The 21,614-nt window shown below is 45.7% G+C and overlaps 1 protein-coding gene across 1 annotated transcript in view; it reads left to right on the top strand.

The window, feature by feature from the left end:
* LOC115097527 (collagen alpha-1(I) chain-like) overlaps positions 1 to 20,544 on the top strand; it is a 251,382-nt gene extending 230,838 nt beyond the window's left edge. The window contains exons 23-24 of the mRNA XM_029613448.1: positions 11,823 to 11,876; positions 20,512 to 20,544. The gene's annotated coding sequence lies outside the window, so the exon portion shown is untranslated. The remainder of the gene's footprint in view (positions 1 to 11,822; positions 11,877 to 20,511) is intronic.
* Positions 20,545 to 21,614: the final 1,070 nt, after the last annotated feature.

Raw genomic sequence — 21,614 nt, 5'->3', positions numbered from 1 at the left:
TCTTCGACCAGTCTACCCTTCGTAATCTGTTTACAACGTGACGTACCAACACCCTTCTGCCTGCCCAGTGGGGTTCAGGATGCCCTCTACCAAATTCCACCCCAGTTGTTGTGCCTGTTGCACACCTTTGGGTACATTTGGTGCATGTTCGGACATCTTCAGCTCGGTACTCACCCATATGTGAGGACTACCATCTTGCTTGTCCTGTGAGAAAGCAAATGCTGCTTACCTGTAAAAGGTGTTCTCACAGGACAGCAGGATGTTAGTCCTCACGAAACCCGCCTGCCGCCCTGCAGTGTTGGGTTCATAACATTTTATTAATTTATTTTTTCGGCACTGCCTGTAGCTTTTAAATATGAAGGGGAACCTCTGCCTGCAGGGTTAGTGCCATGCTGGGCATGCCCAGTAGGGGCCAGTCAAAGTTCTGGAAACTTTGACAGACGTTTTCCGTGATTGGGCTCCATCCTGTGATGTCACCCATATATGAGGACTAACATCCTGCTGTCCTGTGAGAACACCTGTTACAGGTAAGCAACATTAGCTGTACTAAAGGGCACACATAACAGCAGAGAAATGTAACTCCAGAGCAGGAGTGAAACTTAACACAGCAGAGCTGCCTGAGCAGAATCCCCTTCATGGCCAAAGGAACCCTGATAAACTTTGTCCGGAGAGGGGCAGACATTGAACCCACTCCCATCAGCTGTTAAAAACGTTTATGGGCAGCTGAGGGGAGTGAGCATGAATCCTCATCACCCATCCAAGTTAATAGTAGTGGTCATGGCACCTAAGATCCCTCCTGATACCCAGACTCCAGCCCGAGGAGGAGGAGAAAAGCTTACCTCCTCCCACTGGGCAGTCTGCTGCAGCTCTCAACCATTCCAAAATTAATATTCATTTCTTCTCTTCACAGCTGACCGCTGATTGGTGCTTTCTCTGACAGTTAACAGTAAAAAGCCCACAGAGACTGGTCCTCTCACTGTCAGCTGTCAGTGAAAAGACCAATCAGTGCCCAGCAGTTTATTGAATAAATTAACATTTATTATTTTTTTGTAATTGGTATTTTTAGACTCAATGATTAAGCAGCATTGAAACATACATTCATACCAAAAAGGGAAAATACAAGAAAAAACACATAAGTAATGAACAACCATTACTGATCTAACAATACCCCTAGGGTCATGTAAAACAAGTATAATATACTAATATAACGCGACCTCTATGTCATGACCTAGTAGACATTTATGCTGCGCCCTCACTGTGGTATTTAAAATATTAGCTACCAAACCCCTCTGGATATCCCCCCCTATTTCCCCCCTCCCCCCAGTGGAGGTATAATTTCCAACATATTGAGCTCCGCAGGGAAAGGTCTAACCCTAAAATTAATATTAATTCTGGTAGACTGAGAGCTGCAGCAAACAGCCCAGTGAGAGAAGGTAAGCTGTTCTCCTCCTCAGGCTGAAATTTGGGTATGGGGAGAGAATTTAAGTACCCTAGTCCTCTACTGTTAACTTGGGTTGGTGGGTCAGTGGGAGGGAGGTTTGCTGCTCAGCTGGCTGTCTCTCTGGATCTAGAGTTGCCAACTGGCTCCAGATTTTCAGGACAGATTGATCCAGTCCTGGTTTTACTCCTCTGCATGCAGGTGGAGTAAAAGCAAGAATGGATCAACCTGTCCTGAAAATCTGGAGCCAGTTGGCACCCTATCTGGATCTCAAGCTGCCCATTCTCTTATCCCGTGCTGTCTCTCCATTTGTTTGTTTGTCACTGTGGGGTTGGGGTCAGAGTGTCTCAGAGAGGCAGCAGGTAGAGAAGAGGAAAGCATATGCCATGATGTGGCTTATCTGAGCCTCATCTGAGCTAGGTAGTTTTAAGAGGAATCAGTTCCCAAAGTGCTCTGTCTCATTGAAAATTCCATGCTGAGAGAAGCAAGCCTGAGGGGGATCAGTGGGATGATGGCAGCAGGAGGTGGAGAAGCAGAAAACAGCCATACCTGCATGCTTGACAGGTCCTTTAATTTATTTTTATTCTTGGTTCTCTTGCTGTGTTTCATCCAAGTTCTGAGCAACAGAAAAACATGCTGCTATGATTGTTTCCTCCCTGCTGAGTCTTCCCTGGGTAGAGGGAGTGAGGGCTTTGTGTATGTGTGTACATATGTATGTGTAGTGTGGTGTGATCTGTTTATCTCCTTCTGTATGGTGGTGTGGTGTGTGTGTCTCTTTGAGCCTATCTAGATGTGGGATGTCTGTCTATCTGCTGTGTGGTGAGATCTGTCTGCCTATCTCTCTCTCTCTCTCTCTCTCTCTCTCTCATGTGATGTTTGTAGGTGTGAGGTGTGTTTCCCTGTCTGACTCTGGTATGGTGTGCCTTTGAGTGAGGGGTTGTGGTTTTGTGTATCTGCTTCTCTATCTGGCTGTGAGGTTTCTGGGTCTTTCGGTTTAAGTGTAGTATGACCTCTGGTTTCTCTGTCTGTGGTATGACCTGTGGTCGGTCTGTTTGTGGTGTGTTTCGCTCTGTGTAAGATGGCGTGGTGTGTGTGTCTTTCTGGGCCTGTCTGCCTGTTACTGTGCGTTTGTTGGGATGTAATGTGTATGTGTGTCTCTCTTTCTGGTTGTAGATGAGTGTGGTATATTTGTCTCAATATCTGTGAGTGAATGTGTCTCTCTGTATCTGGATGTGGTGTTTGGGTCTATGTGTGTGGGATGTCAGTGTGTTTGCCTGTCTCTTTGCCTCTGACTGGACATGGTATGTGTGTGTCTCTCTCTGTGTGCCTGGTATGTCTGTCCCTCTCTGAGTGTGGTATATGCTTGTCTGGATATGTGTGTATGTATGCTCCTTTAAGCAACTTGAAGAGAATCCAAAATAGACTTTGAGCTACTGGCTGGCATTGTGATTGCCTGCTATTTGGCAAGCAATTCAACAGCTTGATTGTTTGTTGAGAGATTTTGATACCAGGCCAGGAATCCAGGATGTTCTTCGTTTGTGTGTATGCATCTATAACTATCTATCTAAATACACACACACAGAGCTCCTGGTTTCCTGTGGCAGAGTTTTCAAAAATCTGTTGCAATTAAGTAGCACATTTAAATAATTTTGCAAATATTTGCAAATTGATGTAGATTTGTATTTTACCTTATAAAAATAGTTCTTTTCTGACATTTCTGTGTCCAGTTTGTTTATATTGTTCTTTTTTTAAAGGAAAAGGGAACTTGGTGATTGGTGCTGAAGGAGAAGGGAATCTCAAGCAGGAGGGTAGGATAGTTTAAGGGATAGAGGAGGATAGAGACAGACGGAGGAGAGGGAAAGGGAATGAAAGGAGGGGAGAAGAGAGTAGAGGAGAAAGAGGGGATCTGAGGAGGGGGATCTAGGGTCAAGAGAAGAAAGAATGATCCATTCACACCACTCATCCAGACATCAGTTCTCTCCTCATACACCACACCTCCTTCAGTCCTCTTAGACAGCATCTCCAAACACACCCTCCAACCTCCTCATTCACAGAACACAGCCACTTCCATTCCCTCACTCATACCCCACAGCACCTCCAAACCCCTCACTAACACCGTGCATCCCCTAACTGATTTCTCCCCTCCAATCCCCCACATCACTCATTTAATGCTCCCTCGCCTCATAATCCCTCTGATCCCCTTGCTCCCTCTCCTCCAAATACCACGCAACCCTCATTCATGCTCCCTCCCCCGTCAACCCCACTGATCCCCTTACTCTTTCTTGCAATCACTTCCTGCACAACTCACTCACACTACCTCACGCCTTTCCTCCCACTCCAATCCCCTCTGCACCCCACATTCACACTCCCTCCCCCCACAACCCCTCTGATCCCCTAACTCTCTCTCCACCAACCCTGCTCCCACACTCCACTCACAGTCCTTCTCCCCGCAACCCTTTACTCTCTTTCCCCCCTTCTGACACCTCACACCCTAAACAGAAAAGAAAGATGCCTTGGTTTTATTTTTTCTGTAGGTCAACCTTTAAATTGCTCCCTGCAGCCTTCAATAAAATTATTATTTATTTTTTTTTAAATGAAAGGAAAAAGCAATATGAAGATCCTGCCAGTAAGCATATTTTTTCTCCTTTTTCTCTTTGTCCAGCCCCTCTCCATCCACCCCCACCCCCCAGGTTAGCCAATCTGCCATCTTCCTTCTGGATTCCCTCCTACCCCTTCCTCTTCAGATCGGGTGGCAGGAAGAGGAGAGCTGCGGTAGCAGTCGGGCCTGGCAGCAGAGGAAGAAAACATGGCCCGACTGCTACCGCGAAACTGTGTTTTTCATGGTTAAAAGCAGCAGTCTGGCCCTGGGCGGCAGAGAAAGAAAGAGTGGCCTCACTGCTGCCACGGCTGTCCTCTTTCTGCCGCCTGATCTGAAAAGAGGCATGGAGCTGCCAGGGGGAAGAAAATCGGGCAGCAGAGATGGGAGAGAGTTTATCGCACATCCACAGCTTCTTTATTTCCCAGATCCAACTCAGCCCTCTGTCTACCACACCAATTTCATGGGAACTAGCCAACTCTGCAGGAAGGGCTTGATTTTTGCAGGCCTTCCCACATCCACTGAATCACGGGAGACCAGGGACCACATATATGCATGTATATGTATATATGTAAGTCTTGGAAGTTTCATATTATAACCTACAGACAGCTTTTATCTTTATGGTAGAAGCCTGAGTCAGGGGTCAGCAAACGGTTTTTGAGCTGTGGCCCCCACCACCACCACCACCTCCTTTCCATCCATGCAATATACAGTGGCTTGCAAAAGTATTCAACCCCCTAAAATGTCATCGGATTTATGGATTACAAATGACACTTCTACAGATTCTTCCAGACAGTATGGAGATCTATTTTCAACTGCTATGCAGCTCGTGTAGTTAGCCGGATAAACATGGACAAAAAACAACCACATCTCATGATACTTTTAGATCTCTCTGCGGCCTTTGACACTGTCAACCACTCATCTCTATTAACAGGTCTGGCAGACATAGGCATTAAGGGTACAGTTCTCAGCTGGTTCAAGTCCTTCCTGGCAAATAGACAATTTAAGGTAAAGATAAACAACAAAGAATCTCATCCAGTCCCATCCAACCAGGGGGTCCCTCAAGGTTCCTCACTCTCCCCAACCCTTTTCAACATTTACCTCTTACCTCTCTGTCGACTACTAAATCTAACCCACTACCTCTACGCGGATGACATCCAAATACTCATCCCAATCACAGAATCTCTACACAAAACCCTGATTCATTGGAACAATTGCTTGCAACAGATCAATCATCTTCTTGCTAGCCTTAACCTCATTCTTAACAACAACAAAACCGAGATCCTAATCATCAATCAGGACATCAACAACAAGTTGCTAAACCCAGCTAACCCCCTCACTGCAACCATTCCTTTATTAAATCACTCACCACATGTACGAGACCTAGGCGTCATTCTAAACGATCAGCTTAACCTTAAAAAATTTATAAGCATCACCACTAAAGACTGTTTCTACAAGCTACAAGTCCTGAGAAAGCTGAAACCTCTTCTTCATTTCAATGATTTCCAGTTGGTTCTTCAAGCCATTATACTATCAAAAATCGACTATTGCAATTCGCTCCTCTTCGGCCTCCCAATCTCATCCATCAAACCCCTCCAAATGTTACAAAACCCTGCAGCTAGAATCCTTACAAATACGAATAAAAGAGATCACATCACCCCCATTCTCAAACTCTTCCATTGGCTTCCAATTAAGCAAAGGATTCTTTATAAAGTGCACACAGTTATTCATAAATCAATTCACAATATCTCCCCACTTCACCTAAGCACCCAACTACGTCCTCACTCTTCAGCTAGACCCATCAGAGGAGCATATAAAGGCACACTCCATGTACCCTCAACAAAATCCTCGCTTCAGAAACGTGCCATATCTACTGCTGGCCCCAGTCAATGGAACGCGCTCCCGCCAGATATCCGTCTAGAGATCTGCCACTCCACATTCAAAAAGAAACTTAAAACCTGGCTCTTTAAACAAGCTTTTACAGGACCATAAGCACTTTTTTCCCCTACAGCCAGTAAGAGTTCCTCACCATCGCATTCCCCAGGTTCTATACTTCTTCTCGACTCTTTATCCAATCTCTTGCGTCAGGACTCATGTGATATTTACATTTTGCTTTTATGTTTTTGTTTTTACTGCTCAATGAGACTTGTTAGCCAATATGTTTACATCACAATGTTAATTTTGATCTAGTTTACCCTGTTCCAAGTTCCATAACCTTGTTCTATGTAATGCCTCTAGGCAAAAATTTATGTTCTGTTTCAATGTAAACCGATGTGATCTGTATTTCATACAGGAACACCGGTATAAAAAAATCTAAAAATAAATAAATAAATATATTCTGCAGCATGCTCCTGCCGCTGAAGACACTTAGCTATCTTAAACTTAGCTGGACATGTCTAACTGGCTAACTTTAGGGTAGCTCTACAGCCCAACCAGAGTTAGCTAGTTAGGTTAGCCAGCTATCTCCCCTCCTCCCTGGAATGCCTACTGCTCATCCACGGAATGCTCCCATCTTATCCAGCTAAATATAGCTAGATAAGCCTTTTAGATGGATAACTATTATGTTATCTGTCTAAATGGCTTTTGAATATGGACCTCTAAGTTTATTGCAAACCAGTATGCTCTTAAAGTAAATTTTCAAAGGTACAATTCATTATTTCTGTTGTGGGCATAGACCCACGAGTTGGTGCAACCTGTAGGGAGGAGTCCTGCAGGTCCCAACCATCAGCTGGCAGAGCTGGCTGTGGCAGAGGCCCAACTGGAGCTTCACCTATACCAAATCCTCGTTCTTCTTAGGTTGAGCCCTCAGGTGCCGGGGCTGGCAGGTCTTAGGCAGGGGCCTCTGCTGACAAGCTGGAGGTGCTTGGAGATGGTCAGGTCACAGGCCAGGGTCTAGGGAAGACTGGGTTCAGGCATAGTCAGAAGCAGGCAGTGGTCAAAGCAGGCAGCATTCAGACATGGTCAGGAGTCAGGCAGTGGTCAGTGGCAGGCAGAGTTCAAGCGACGTCACGTGTCAAGCAAGCTGAAGTCAGAACCAGAGATCCGTCCAAGGTAAGGCGGGATGGATAGGCAGGCAGTCATGTGAGGAATGACATAGGCAAGCAAGAAGACATTGAAGAACTGAAGACTGACCACAAAACGAGAATCTGACAAAGAACTGAAGATTGACTAAAGGACAAAGGCAAAGACCAGGAACTGGGGAAAGAAGACCAGGAACCCAGAAACAAAGACCAAGAATAAAGGAATGAAGACCAGGAACATTGGAACAAATGCTGAGGCAACTTGCTCTACTTAAGGTAGTGGACCTATTGCCAAGGCGTCTTGCTGCAGGGGAGCTGCCCTTAAATAGGGCAGCCTTGATGAAATCATCAGCAAGGATCACGAAGACTTTCCCACCGTGGTCCCTTTAAGTTCCCAGAAGTGATGCGTACACTTAGGAACGGCGTTGGAGGCAAGATGAGCACAGTGGCCTGCCATGCATTCTTGCTAGACCTTCCCCGGTGTCTGTGCTCCTTCAACTGGGCTCGGGGCTGGAGGTAAGTGTGGTGGTCCAAGGGCCTGTCCCGCCAACTCCCGAACGCAACCATTTTTCTGCATTTTTTCATAAAATAAAATTAAAAACTGAAAAATGCTGCTTGCATAAGTATTCAACCCCTGTGCTGTGGAAGCTCCAAGTTTACACAAATGAAAGATATTGCCCTAACTATTGGCTTACAATTGGCCTGTACCAGCAAATCATTAAAAAATGTCAGCTTTTCTGGATAAAAGACCCCCTAATTCCAATACCATTGGTCAGAATGTGAATTTGAAGGAATGCTGTGAAAATTAAGACCAAAGAGCATTCTAAGGAAATTAAAAATAAAGTTATAGATAAGAAAAGGCTATATCATAATATCCAAGTGCTTGGATATCCTAGTGAGCACTGTTTGATCAATCGTGAGGAAATGGAAGTTGCATCATACCACCCAGACACTGCCTACACAAGGCGGTTGCTCAAAACTCAGCATCAGAGCAAGGAGGAGACTTGTGAGGGAAGCCACAGAGAGGCCAATAATCACTTTGAAGGAGCTACAGATTTCAGTTGCTGAGACTGGAGTGGAGGTGTACCAGTCAACCATATCAAGAGCTCTGCATACAGCTGGCCTGCATGGGAGGGTTGCTAGAAATAAGCCATTACTGAAGAAAAATCAAATAGCATCAGAATAACCCAGCTAAAATGTGGGATAAGGCTTTTTTGATCAGATGAGACACAAAAATGGAGCTTTTAGGCCAAAATTCAAAATGCTATGTATGGTGTAAACCTAACACTGCCCATTCCTCAGCAAATAGCATCCCAACAGAAAAGTATGGGGATGGCAGCATCATGTTGTGGGAATGCTTTTCCTCAGCGGGGAATGGGCATCTTGTTAAAATTGAAGGATGGATAGATGGTACAACGTACAGGGAGATACTGTAAGACAACCTGCTTTAGTCTAAAAAATTAAAACTTGTGAGAAAGTTCATCTTTCAGCAGGACAATGATCCCAGCACAAGTCCAAAGCAACCCAGGTGTTGTGGCTCCGGTTCAGGTGGAGCATAGGGGACACCACCTCCAGAGTGGCATGGGATGGCATGACGAGGTTGGAGCAAAGCTAGGACAGTCCTGTAAGGAAGAAGCAAAGGTTGGACACTCAGGTATGGAGTGTAGTCAATACTGGAACCAGGTATTGGGCTGGAACAGCATGCAGGCAAGGCTGGAACTCTGGAATATCATATCGTCAGGTAAGGCTGGGACTGAGGCTGGGACAGGAATGGACTAAGACAGGACAAAACAGGGCAAGACAAGGACAACATAGAACATTATTTATTTTATTTATTTTAAGTTTTTCTATACCGGCATTCGCAATAAAAATCGCATCATGTCGGTTTACAATTAACAAGTGGATAGGGAACAAAAAGGTAAAAAATAACATTGATCCTAATAATAATAATAATACTAAATAATAATAATAATAGTAGTAATAAAACATTAAACAAGAGAAGGCTAAGGAATGCAGTTACAATAAAACAAGGGAGTAATACAACTTGGAGCATAGAAAAGAAGCAGGGAATTAAATAGAACATATATGCCAAGAGCAATGTGCTTAAAGCATTAATGAGTTGCCCTTATGAGGTAGGGATATTAACATGAAACCTAAAGCCCAAAAGCAGTAGTACAGGAAGGCTCTGAGGCGCATGACAGAGAGAAGCCTAGAGAGACCACAGAGCTAAGCAAAGCCTGGAAAGACCAGAGGTCAGGAATAGGCCTAGAAGGCCACAGAGCAAGGAAGGTCTAGATAGGCCAAAGCACAGAAAGGCCAGATGGCCACAAGGCAAGAGAAGGCTAAGAGCAGAAGGCCCGAGGGCCACAAGACAAGGCAAGGCTGAGTTCAGAAGACCCAGAGGCCACGAGACAAGGCAAGATCGGGAGAATGCCCGGAGGCCATGAGGCAAGGCAAGAAAAGGCCTGGTAGGCCACAAGGCAAAGGTGGCTAAGGCAGGGAGCCAAGAGAGACTCAATGCAGAAGCATTGAGGCAAGGGACAGATAGGGTTAAGTCAGGCTGGAGTCTGGGTGTGGTGCAGGTAGGAAGGAGGAGTTTGACAGGCCTGTAGAGTATTCTCAGTGGGTTCATGATGGGAAGGAGGCAGCACAGCAGCCAGAACCATAACAGGAGAGGTTGAATGACAAAAAGGTGGATGTTCTTCAATGCCAAGTCAAAGTCCAGATATCAATCCCATCAAGAATCTGTGGCAGTATTTGAAAATTGCAGTTCATAAGCATCATCCAAACAACCTGGAGAAAATCTGCCAGGAAAAATGGGTAAAAATCACTCCCAAATAGTTTGCAAAGCTGGCAGAAACTTACCCCAACAGATTTAAGGCTGTTATTGCAGCAAAAGGTGGTTCTACCAAGTACCTGTTGGAAGGGGTTGAATACTTATGCATGCAACATTTTTCAGTTTTGAATTTTATTTTATAAAAAATACAGAGAGATAATGAATTATAACTTTGAAAATTTATTTTAAGAGCATATTGGTTTGCAATAAACATGCTGTCTGGAACAACCTCTATAAATGTCATTTGTAATTTATGCAAATCTGCTGACTTTTTAGGGGGCCAAATACTTTTGCAAATCACTGTATAATATGTTTGTATGTAAGATGTAATGCAACTTTGGAGGGGGGGGGGGCCCAACCAATTACATAGATAGGAAGGAGGGTCCATGGCTCAAAACATTTGCTCACCCTGACCTAGGCATCTACCATAGGGACAAGAGATGTCTATAGGTTATAATGTGGAACTTTTCTGGATTAGGAAGTTCCATAGGTGTGATTTATTTTGTAAGCAATAGTTAGAGTGGGTCTGAGTTGTAAGGTTAGAATGGTGACTACATGAGTCACTATGGAGAATCAATATCCAGAGTGGCTGGTAAAAGACAGCCAAAGGGGCTGTGGGTCTCCAGGGCAGGAAAGGACCACTACCTTTCTTTGTCCATCAGGGGAGTGTGTTTTTCTCATAAACTTAGTTGGAAGGATTCCAGAGAGCCTTTGTTCCTTAGTCCCAGTAGTAGAACATTTCTAAACATTACAGAGGGGTGAAAGAAGAAAAAACTCAAGGGGAGCAAGAGGAAGTCCCACTTATCCTGCCATATTTAGGGAAGGTACATGAGAAGCTGTACTTTAGTGATTTTGAACTGTATAACTATACAAGCTCTTTCTTAAAACATAAGAACATAAGATTAGCCATACTGGGTCAGACCAAAGGACCATCAAGCCCAGCATCCTGTTTCTAATAGTGGCAAATTCAGGTAAAAGTTTTTGGCAGGATCCCAAAAGGTAGATTCCATGCTGTTATCTTGTATTTTTGGTACATTCTGTACTGTTTTACCTATTTTTGGATGTCTGTAAGCTTTGCTATTGTTTTGGAATTACACCCATTGTGTGGACTTTTGAGAGGCTGTGTGGTGATCCCCTTGGGCCTTGCAGTTTGTTTCATTGCTTTCCCCTCCCACCTCCTCCCAGAGAATCCTGATCCAGAGTTGCAGACAGTTTTTTCCTACTATGCAGCATCTGAAGTTGGTTTCTTGCCTTCTATATGAGTGCCCTGAGAACACTAAATCTGCAGAATGTCAGTGAAGCAAAAACCTGCAAAAATGTGCTCATTTATTTTTAACTAGAGGAAAGGTTGCACATCTCCAATCCTTAATCTGTTCTTCATGGTTTTCTCACCTTGAAGCACAGTATTTATTGCCATAGTTCTCAAATCTGTTCTGGGACCCCAGCCTGTCAGGTTTTCAGGATATCTGCAATGACCATGCATGAGGTAAATTTGCACGCCACTGCCTCTATTTCATGCAAATTTATCTCATACATATTTCATAGGCTGACATCCTGAAAACTTGAATAGCTAGTCAGATGAGATTTGGGAACTACTGACCTAATACATTGGAAGACCCTTTGGGATGCAGTCAGCAAGGCACTGGGAACAGACATAACCCTTCCTCACCTTCAGAAAATTTTGCTCAGTTTGAGGTTTATAGTTCAGAATTTGTGATTCAACACTAATAAAATAAACAGAATACATACATTTTATGGTTAAAAGAATCTACTCTGTGATATGTGACTGTCTCAAGGACTTGCTGAATCCTATGAGGCCCGAATATTTTTCCTTTTACATTGAAACCTTGTTTTTTGGGTTAGAGTAAGACAAACTGCAGCTATTATTGTTGTAATGATGTTATTTTTATATTATTTTTTTCTTATTCATAGGGTCCTCCAGGGAAACCAGGGCTTGATGGAGACCCTGGACCATCAGGAGAAAGGGTAAAAAAACCAAACTCATTTCTGAATAGACATGGGGTCCAGGCTAGACTATCCTGGTTACAGGGTTCTCCTCATACTTCTCCATTTACTGGCATTCTACGCTCTTCTCTTTTCCTTTGAGTCTGCTTAAGTGTTGTAGTGTATGCAGTCATTTAGAGCCCTATATCTGGGTGGGTGCATGGAAGTAGATTGTTTCATAGATCTGGGTGGCATTAGAGCACAGTGTGATTGGTTCGTAGATATTAATGATAATAGAGCAGTGTATATCTAAGCAGACTGCATGCATGTGCTAAATATTAATGTTTGGAATTGTGCACTTGGTGTCATGAGCAGATCCTTACTCTAAAGTGTTTTAAAATAGTGAGGGGAGTTCAGGTATTTATCATTCCTTTGACACATAACATTGTCCAATTATAAATACTTTTTTCAGTATAAACAGAATGCATTAGTCTTTGTCTCTTCACCAGTTTTAGCTGGTGAGTTTGTAAGCAAGATGAATATCTTTCCCTTTAGCCCCCTACTTATTTCATCCATTCCTTAAGACAGTTTTTTCCCAACCAGTGTGCTGTAGTACACTACTTGTATCGTGGCTGAAGTGCAGGTGTGCCACGGCTGCGGCCTTTATTTTGCCTTTGCCTCTGGGCCTGCAGGATGCTTTCCACCAGCTGGGGGGCATCAGAGAGCAGAGCTTATCTGCAGCTGCTCCTGTTTCCCCTGTGCTGGCTCTCTGTAATGAAAACTGCATGGGGCTTTGTAGGTTTGTGAGATTTGCTGGCCCCGTGCAGTTCAGATTGTAGAGGTAGAGGGAAGCTGGCAAAGGTGGAAGAAGCAACACTAGGTAAGCCTGCTCTCAGACATCTGCTGTTCAAGGACTGGGCGTGGGGTGGGGAAAGGGACAACTGAATGTGCCACCTGGTGTGGAGGAGAGAGAAGGGAAGTTGATGATGCCAAGAGATGGGGGCGAGGAAAGATGATGATGCTTCAAAGAGCTGAGGTGGAGAGAGGGAAGACGACGCTGCCAGGGAATATGGTTGAGGGAAGGTGATGCTAAGAGGTGGAAGGAAAAGGAAGAGAAGGTGATGACAGTGGGTGGGGAGAGATGGAAGATTATAATGATGTTGGTGGGGGAGAGAAGTGGAGAGAGAGAGGAAAGTGATGATGCCAGGGGGAGAGGGAAGATGATGATACCAGGTAGGAGGGAGAAGACAGGTGATTCCAGGGGGTGGAGAGAAAAGGAATAGTAGGTGATTGGCATGGGGGGGTGTGGAGAGAGAGGGAAATTAATGATTATGTCAGGGGTTAGGAACAGGGGTGAAAGGAGAGGGATGGTGACAATGCCAGGGGTGGAGGCAGAGAGAAATTGATGATACCAGAGAGTAAGGGAGAGGGGTTGAGGCAGAGGTAAGGTGGTGATGATGATGATGCCAAGGGGTAAGGGAGAAGGGTGGAGGCAGAGGGAAGGTGATGATGCCAGGAGGAGGAAAATGGAATGTGAGGATGATGGGGGTGGGGTGAAGGGACAGGGAAGGTCATGATGATGTGAGTGGGTTGGGAGAAAGAGGTGATGGAAGGTGATGATATGCCTGGGGGTGGGGGAGAGGGAAAGTGATGATGCCAGGGGAGTAGGAGAGAGGGGGACAGAGGTAGAAGGAAAAAGATGATGATGATTCCAGGGCTGAGGAGGTGGAGAGAGAAGGTAATGATGCCAGGAGGTGAGGGAGAGTGGTAGAGGGGGAAGGTGATGGGTATACAAGGGGTGGCAGGGAAGAGATGGGAGATGGAAGGTGATGATGATATATAGAAGTGGGGGAGAGAGATGGAGGGAAAGGGAAGGTGATGGTAGGGCGTGGGGGAGAGGGGGAGAGGGAAAACCATGATGATGATAGCGGGAGAGTTGCAGAAGATGGGGGGGGGGAGGGAGAAGGTAATGATTCTATGGAGTGAGAGAGAGAGGGGTAGAGGGAAAGGGAAGGTGGAAATGATGATGCCAGGGGTGAGGAGAAGAGATGGAGAGAGAAGGAATATGATGATGATGCCAGGTAGTGAGGGTGAGAGGTAGAAAGAAAGGGAAGATAGGAGAGTTTCCTCCTCTGTAGGTACCTGGGAGAGAAGATCCAGGGCTGTTGTGAGCCTCTCTGATCACCCTCTTCATCGCAGCGATGACCCAACCCCCACCTCAGGACTGCTGTGATGTCATCATCAAGGGATCTTTGTCCCCTATAAAATCTACAGCCCTACAGTGAAGTGCGAGAGTTTCCTCCTCTGGAGATACCTGGGAGAGAAGATCCAGGGCTGTTGCGAGCCTCTCTGATCACCACCTTCATCGCGGCGAAACCTCAACCCCCGCCTCGGGACTGCTGCTGGCGTCATCATTAAGGGACCTTCGTCCCCTATAAAATCTACAGCCCTACGGCGCGAGCTGTCGGTGCACTGCCAAAGGGGCGCATGGCTTATCTCGTTTTGATGGGGAAGAAAAGGAAGTCGAAAGTTTATACATCTTCACCGGCTCCAGCTATTCGAGGCCCAATGGACAACCATCTACTTCGGGTGGGTGAGTTGTCCATCAGTGACTGCATTGGAAGCACCTCTACAGGAGTTTCCTTGAGTCCTGAAGATAAGACATTCCCCCCCCCCCCCCCAACCATTAGCTCATTCATCGCAGGTAGGAAGGTTTGATTTTTCCCCAAGTTTGCAATTGAATGAGGGGAATGATCTAAAGCCTGGACAACAGGCGTGTGAGTTTGTAATGCCTGCTACTAGGGTTTATGAAAAGTCTGGTTCTGAAGACCTCAATCCTAAAGTGATGGTATCACCTCTGGATATAGGCAAAGATCCCTCTTGTGTAACACTTGCTGATGTATGGAATTTGATTAAGAAATTGGATAGTGATGTGTCCCAATCCATCTCCCAGTTTAATGTTTTTTATGAACGAAACTAAGTCTACTATGTTGGTACAAGAAAAGAAATTACAGGAATTAGAGAAAATAAATCTACCTTGAATTTACAATTACCATTGTTAATGCTTAATTGGCTCATATTAAGGACAGTTTCATTCTAAATAATGAGACTAAGTCATTAGAAAATTATGTGAGAGTTAAGAATTTGCGCTTAATTAATTTTCCATGTATTATGTTGCTATCTGCATTAGAAATGTTTAAAAATTATCTACAAGAGATATTGTCTTTTTCAGAAGATGAGGTTCCTCACATTTCTAAAATATTTTATTTGGCTAAGAGGAAAGGTTCAGAACAGATTAACCAACCTCCTGTTGGGGATCCGTAGGAGGGAACCCTAGAGAGCGCTCCCGATCCCCGGGAGAAGTGTGCCCTTGAACCCCGGCGAACCAGGAGAGGAGCTCCAAGGAAGCGCCGAGGCAGGTGAGGCAATGTCCCATCTGGGCTGAGACTGGAAACCCAGGCCCCCGCCGATCTGCACAGCCTTGATGAGGCCAACCATGCAAGGTTGGTCTCTGAGTGGTCCTCCGACCACTCCAAGCCCTTTCGGACCTGCCGCAGGGAACGACAAAGGCGGCAGGCCGGACAGGAGACTAGGGCGGATGGAGGCTCTGGGATTGAAGACTCGGACATGGAACTTGGAATGAAGACTCAGACGTGGAGACTTGGACGAGGAGACATGGAGACAAGCAAAATCCCTCAGGCACCCTACACAGCCGCGGGCTGGTCACAGACCACACTGGAGACTCAGACGTAGAGGAGAAGATGTAGAACTTGGGATGAAGACAAGAAGACAGAGGGGGGATGAGCAAGACCCTCAGGCGCCCTACATAACTCGTGGCGCGGGTCGCAGACCACCCTGCCCCCTACGCATCCTACACAGCCAGATGGCTGGTCACGGACCACGAGGGGAGCAGGACAAGCTCAGGAATTCTCATAGCACAGGAGTGAAGTAACCCCTCGGATCCTTCGGAGTCGGGACTGGATGCAGATGAGGATAAAAACTTGGAACTTGGATTAAAAGCAAGGAACCTCTGGAGGCACGGGTTATACAGGACCTGGAGCATCAGGACTAGATACAGCGGGACTTGGAACATCACAGAACTTGGAACATCACGGAACTTAGACCATCACGGAACATCTCGGGACTTGGACTCACGTATATCTGGACTGGAGCACAGACATCAGGAGTGGAGCACAGAGATCAGGACTGGAGCACGGACATCAGGACAAGGACGACATGGAACAAAGTGCCTTGCAGAAGCAAGGAAGGACATCATGAAGACTCCTGGACCAGAAGCTGGAACAGAGGATCCAGGAGCAGTCCAGCTAGGAATTGACTCCTTGCGAAAGCAAAGCTGGAATGGTTGCAAGGCCCTTAAATAAGGCTGACGATGAAACTACGCCCTGGGAGGAGTTCAGGTGGAGCCAGAAGGACCGCTCCCTACTGGCCCTTTAAATCCGGCAAGGAGATGTGGCCCTGCCCCTTAGGGGAAGTGGGCAGGGCCATGGACAGCGGCCATGCTGCCATCGAGAGCAGGAGAAGAGGAACGGGCCAAAGGACAGACCCCGTCGTCAGAAGCAGCTTCCTGCCGCAGAAGCGCTGTTGGAGCAGCTTCCTTCTGCAGGCGACTCGTGGGATGCGACCTCCGGGCTGCAGAACAAGATGGCAGCAGCGGCGGCTTCTGAGCAGTGAAGATGGCCCGGTCAGCGGCATCCTGCCACAGGAGAGCACTGTAGATGACCCAAAAAATAGCTTGAAAAGTAGAAATCAACCACAAAAATATTAATTCAGCTATATTGTAAGAAATCTTTTAAGAAGGATGTCTAACAACCATCATATATTGCCACAGAATGCTTTCTGGCTTATATTATGAAGCCCGTGTAGCACTGGGCTTGTCTAATCATAGGTTGCATAGATATCTGATATTCTCCTTCCGGGGCTATATCGCAAGAGCAGGCATTGTATAATATGAAACAACTAATGCATGCACTTATCTCAGTCCACAAGAAAATCAGTAGCATGTACAGTCCTGAAGTCCATCCTCCGACACGGCAGTGTTTCGGAGTGTATTACTCCTTCTTCAGGGAGCTCCAGGTAACGACATACTGTAAATACAACTCTGTGTGGAAAACAGACAGAGTTCTAGTGAGATGCCGTATGGCTAATATGTTACTAATGGCTCCTGACTTAGAAGGCTGAACTTACTGAATGGCTGTTTATGATCAGTCCATAAACGGATAACAGCGTCTGCTTGAGTGCTACAACAATGATAATTCAAAAATTTAAGATATATCTTTTGCTCAGAGAGTGGAACAATGAGAGCTGCTGTCCGGTGGTGAAAGTACTTACGTGCGCTATCAGAGTGCAGCCTGCCAGCGATCTGCTCTGCGACTGACAACTGAAGCGCAGCAAAGATGCTGTACTTAAAGGGAAATTCTCAAACTGCTTGAGGGGCCAACAGGAAATGACATATATCGCCCCAAATATGGTGGATGCCATATATGGAAAGTGACATGTATGGGGGATTTTTCATTTTGATAAGATCCATATGTGGAAAATGACGTCACGATCGCAGCCATTTTGAAGGTGGTTCTTCATTTTGATAAGATCCATATATGGAGAATAACGTCACGATCTAGGCCATTTTGAAGGTACCGCTCAAATGAGGGTGAACCACTCAACTTTTTCATTGAGCCCTTGTGGTTCCGTAGAACGCAGTCAAAAAATCCATTGATTTTCTTTAAAATTCAGCAGCGCTGATCTGTTACCTCCTCTCCGGTGTGGTGGGATGTGCTCAAGGATGATCCACTTAAAATCTTCAAAAGAATGTGCATATATGATACTGTGTTGTACCGTAGGTGCTTTAACATCTCGGTTGTTAATTCTGCTTCGATGCTCAGTAAGCCGTGTGTGGATTTTGCGCCTAGTGCGCCCTACATAGATTTTTGCACACGGACATTGCAATTCACTGCATGCTTGCTTGTGACTTGAACTCCAGATTGTGGATCTTTCCATACAGAGCCAATGTATGCTGAGGAGCAGAATGAGCAATTGCTACATGGTGTCTGTCTAACTTGTTTTGGAGTAGAATGAACTTGCGAAGCTGCCCTAACCACCCTTTGTTTAATGTTTGGGCCTCGAGAGTTTTGGCCGTGCAGAAGGAGCAAATGGGCAGTCTCCCAACTGCGTAGGACAGAGCAGACGTCAGCGGCCTCCAGGCCATGGAGGCAAGAGACCTCCCATGGCTCCGGCCGCGTTAGGGATCGCAACACCTCCTATGTTAAATAGTCCTGGCCTTTCTACTTTCTTAGAGGAATCAATAGACATGAGAAATAATAGATCTACTCTTATTGTTTCTTTTTGTGCAGAAAGAGATAAAGATATGGTTTTCTATAGATACCTGAAGAATAAAGATATATCCTATTGCGGCCAAAAAATATTAGTTTTTCTTGATGTTTCCAACCCTACACAAGTGCGAAGGAGATATTTCCTTTCATTAAAAAATAAAGTATTGGCTCTGGGAGCATCCTTTTTCCTCAATTTTCCCTGTTGATGCTTTATAACTTTGCATTCATATAAATTTGTGTTTACTGACCCTATTCATTTAGAAACTTTTATTTTTCTTTTTTTCTTTTTTTTTATGCCATGCTGGATCAGACCAAGGGTCCATCAAGCCCAGCATCCTGTTTCCAACAGAGGCCAAAACAGACCACAAGAACCTGGCAATTACCCAAACACTAAGAAGATCCCATGCTACTGATGCAATTAATAGCAGTGGCTATTCCCTAAGTAAACTTGATTAATAGCCGTTAATGGACTTCTCCTCCAAGAACTTATTCAAACATTTTTTGAACCAGCTACACTAAATGCTCTAACCACATCCTCTGGCAACAAATTCCAGAGCTTTATTGTGCGTTGAGTGAAAAAGAATTTTCTCCGATTAGTCTTAAATGTGCTACTTGCTAACTTCATGGATTGCCCCCTAGACCTTCTATTATTCGAAAGTGTAAATAACCGATTCACATCTACTCGTTCAAGATCTCTCATGATCTTAAAGACCTCTATCATATCCCCCGTCAGCCATCTCCTCTCCAAGCTGAACAGCCCTAACCTCTTTAGCCTTTCCTCATAGGGAAGCTGTTCCATCCCCTTTATCATTTTGGTCGCCCTTCTCTGTACCTTCTCCATCACAACTATATCTTTTTTGAGATGTGGCGACCAGAATTGTACACAGTATTCAAGGTGAGAATGCTGAGAAACGTTCAGAAGACTAGGTTCTATTGTTAAGATAAGCTATTTGTCCTTGATTTTTAAGTAATCCAGGTATATCCTCCTTTTTCCTTAATTGCTGTCAATGTGATGTTAATTTCTTTTAACTCCTCAGAATTATAAGGTATATAATTGCTGTAACCTAGTTTATTTTTGATAATTTACTGGTTGTGATTATTTGCTACACTAAGGGGCAGATTTTCAAAGGGGTTCGCGCGTAAGATACGAGCGTACCCCCCGAAAACCTGCCCCAAGTTCCCCTGCGCGCGCCGAGTCTATGTTGAATAGGCCCAGCGGCACGCGCAAGCCCCGGGGCGTGTCGGGGGGGCATGTCGCGGTTGCGCGTCATCCAGGGGTGGGGCCGTGGGCATGGTTCTTGCCTGGGAGCGGTTTGGGGGCGTGGCTAAGGCTTCCAAAACTGCTCCCAGCCCGGGGAATTGTGCAGCCGGCCCGTGCGAGTTACGCCTGCCTCAGGCAGGCGTAACTTTTCCAACAAAGGCGGGGGGGGTTAGATAGGGCTGGGGGGTGGGTTAGGTAGGGGAAGGGAGGGGAAGGTGCGGGGTGGTGGAAGGAAAGTTTCCTCTGAGGCCGCTCCAATTTCAGAGCGGCCTCGGAGGGAACGGAGGCAGGCTGCATGGCTCGACGTGCACAGGCTGCCGATTTTGCACAGCCTTGCGCACGCCGACCCCGGATTTTAAAGGATACGCACGGCTACGCACGTATCTATTAAAATCCGGTGTACTCTTGGTTGCGCCTGGTGCGAGAACAAAAGTACGCACAGGCGTACCTTTTAAAAATCTACCCCACATTGTATATCTTATTGTAATTAAATAATAAACTCAATAAAGATATAGTTTCAAAAAAAAAAAGAAAGAAAGGGAAGATGGTGATGATGATGATGATGATGATGATGCCAGGGGTGAAAAGGTGGAGAGAGAAAGTGATGATGCCAGGTGGGTCGTGGAGAGGGAAGGGAAGAAGATGATGATGCCAGAAGAGAGGAATGATTATGATGGTGGGGAAAAAGGGAAGGAAGAAGGTGATGGTGCCAGTGGATGGGGGAACAGGGGTGAAAAGGTGGAGAGAGAAAGTGATGATGCCAGGTGGGTCGTGGAGAGGGAAGGGAAGAAGATGATGATGCCAGAGGAGAGGAATGATTATGATGGTGGGGAAAAAGGGAAGGAAGAAGGTGATAGTGCCAGTGGATGGGAGAACAGAGAAGGTGTTGATGATGCCAATAGGATGGGGGCGAGGGAAGAGAAGAGGAAATGGTTGGTATGCCATAACAAAGTGGACCCTGTGCTAGATGTGCCGAGAAGCAAAAGAAGGTTGGGAAGCACTGCCCTAAGAGGTTGAGATATATTTATAGAAACTTGGTTTATATGTGTATTTGCTTTCTGTCTTGTAGGGGCTTCCTGGTAAACTCGGCTTGGATGGACCACAAGGACCTGTAGGCATGTATGTAAGTGCTAACTATTCTTATCTTGTCCTCAGTGATACATACTAGCTGTTAAAAGAGAGTAGTAGTAGAGAAAAACAGAAGACTAGTTATGAAAGAATAAATTCCATTGGATGAACTTTCTTGCTAACCAGATATGGTCAGTTGGACTGGTCTGTTCCACCCAATTCCCACTGTCAGGATATGCTGTCTGTCTGTCCACTCTATCTCTGACCTTCAGCTTTATCTGCCTTAAGCATACTGATCATTGACAGAAACTTCAGACAATCACAGTTACATTCAGGGCTGGTGCGGCCCATTAGGTGAACTAGGCGGTCACCTCAGATGTTGACCATTAGGGGGCATCAAAGAGCAGCCATGTGGGGCCACGACCGGAGTATATCCTGCTCGTGGCAAAGAGGAGTAGAGATTTGGCGGGCCACAAGTAGTGCCCATCCTGCTCATGGCCCAGAGAAGCACACACTTGGTAGGTGCGAATGAGGTAGGAGTCAGGGCCAAGACCGGGGGTGTGGCGCGATGGGGTGGGGGGGAAATGAGAGAGGCCGAAAGTTTGCCTAGGGCACCTAATACCCTTGTACTGGCCCTGGTTACATATTTGGCTCACTGTAAGCTTCTAAAAGAGCATCACCCCATCCAAGTATATCAAAATCATCTTTAGTTTGATTTAAGAGAGATCTTTGAGGGATCAGACATTCTGACTGCTTTTTCTGTCCACTCCAACTTCACCCCTCCCTTCAGAACAGGAGTAAGAAGGAGGTGGGGGCTGGAAATAACAGAAGGAAAAGGGGCTGGATTAGGGAAGAGATTTCTTCTTTCATCTACTAGCCCCCCCCCCCCTCCCCACTCTGCAGGCTGTTTATGAAGGAAGGTGCTGGAACAAGAGCAGAGAGAACTGAGACTGAAGGCAAGCATCCTGTAGCTTTACAACATAAGATTTGCCATACTGGGTCAGACCAAAGAGTCATCAAGCCCAGTAACCTGTTTTCAATAGGGGCCAAATCAGGTCACAAGTACATGGCAGGACCCCAAAAAGTTGATAGATTCCCTGTTGC

The sequence above is a fragment of the Rhinatrema bivittatum genome, chromosome 8, assembly GCF_901001135.1.
Source record: "Rhinatrema bivittatum chromosome 8, aRhiBiv1.1, whole genome shotgun sequence".
NCBI lineage: Eukaryota > Metazoa > Chordata > Amphibia > Gymnophiona > Rhinatrematidae > Rhinatrema > Rhinatrema bivittatum.
This window is presented reverse-complemented; position numbering and strand designations above follow the sequence as displayed.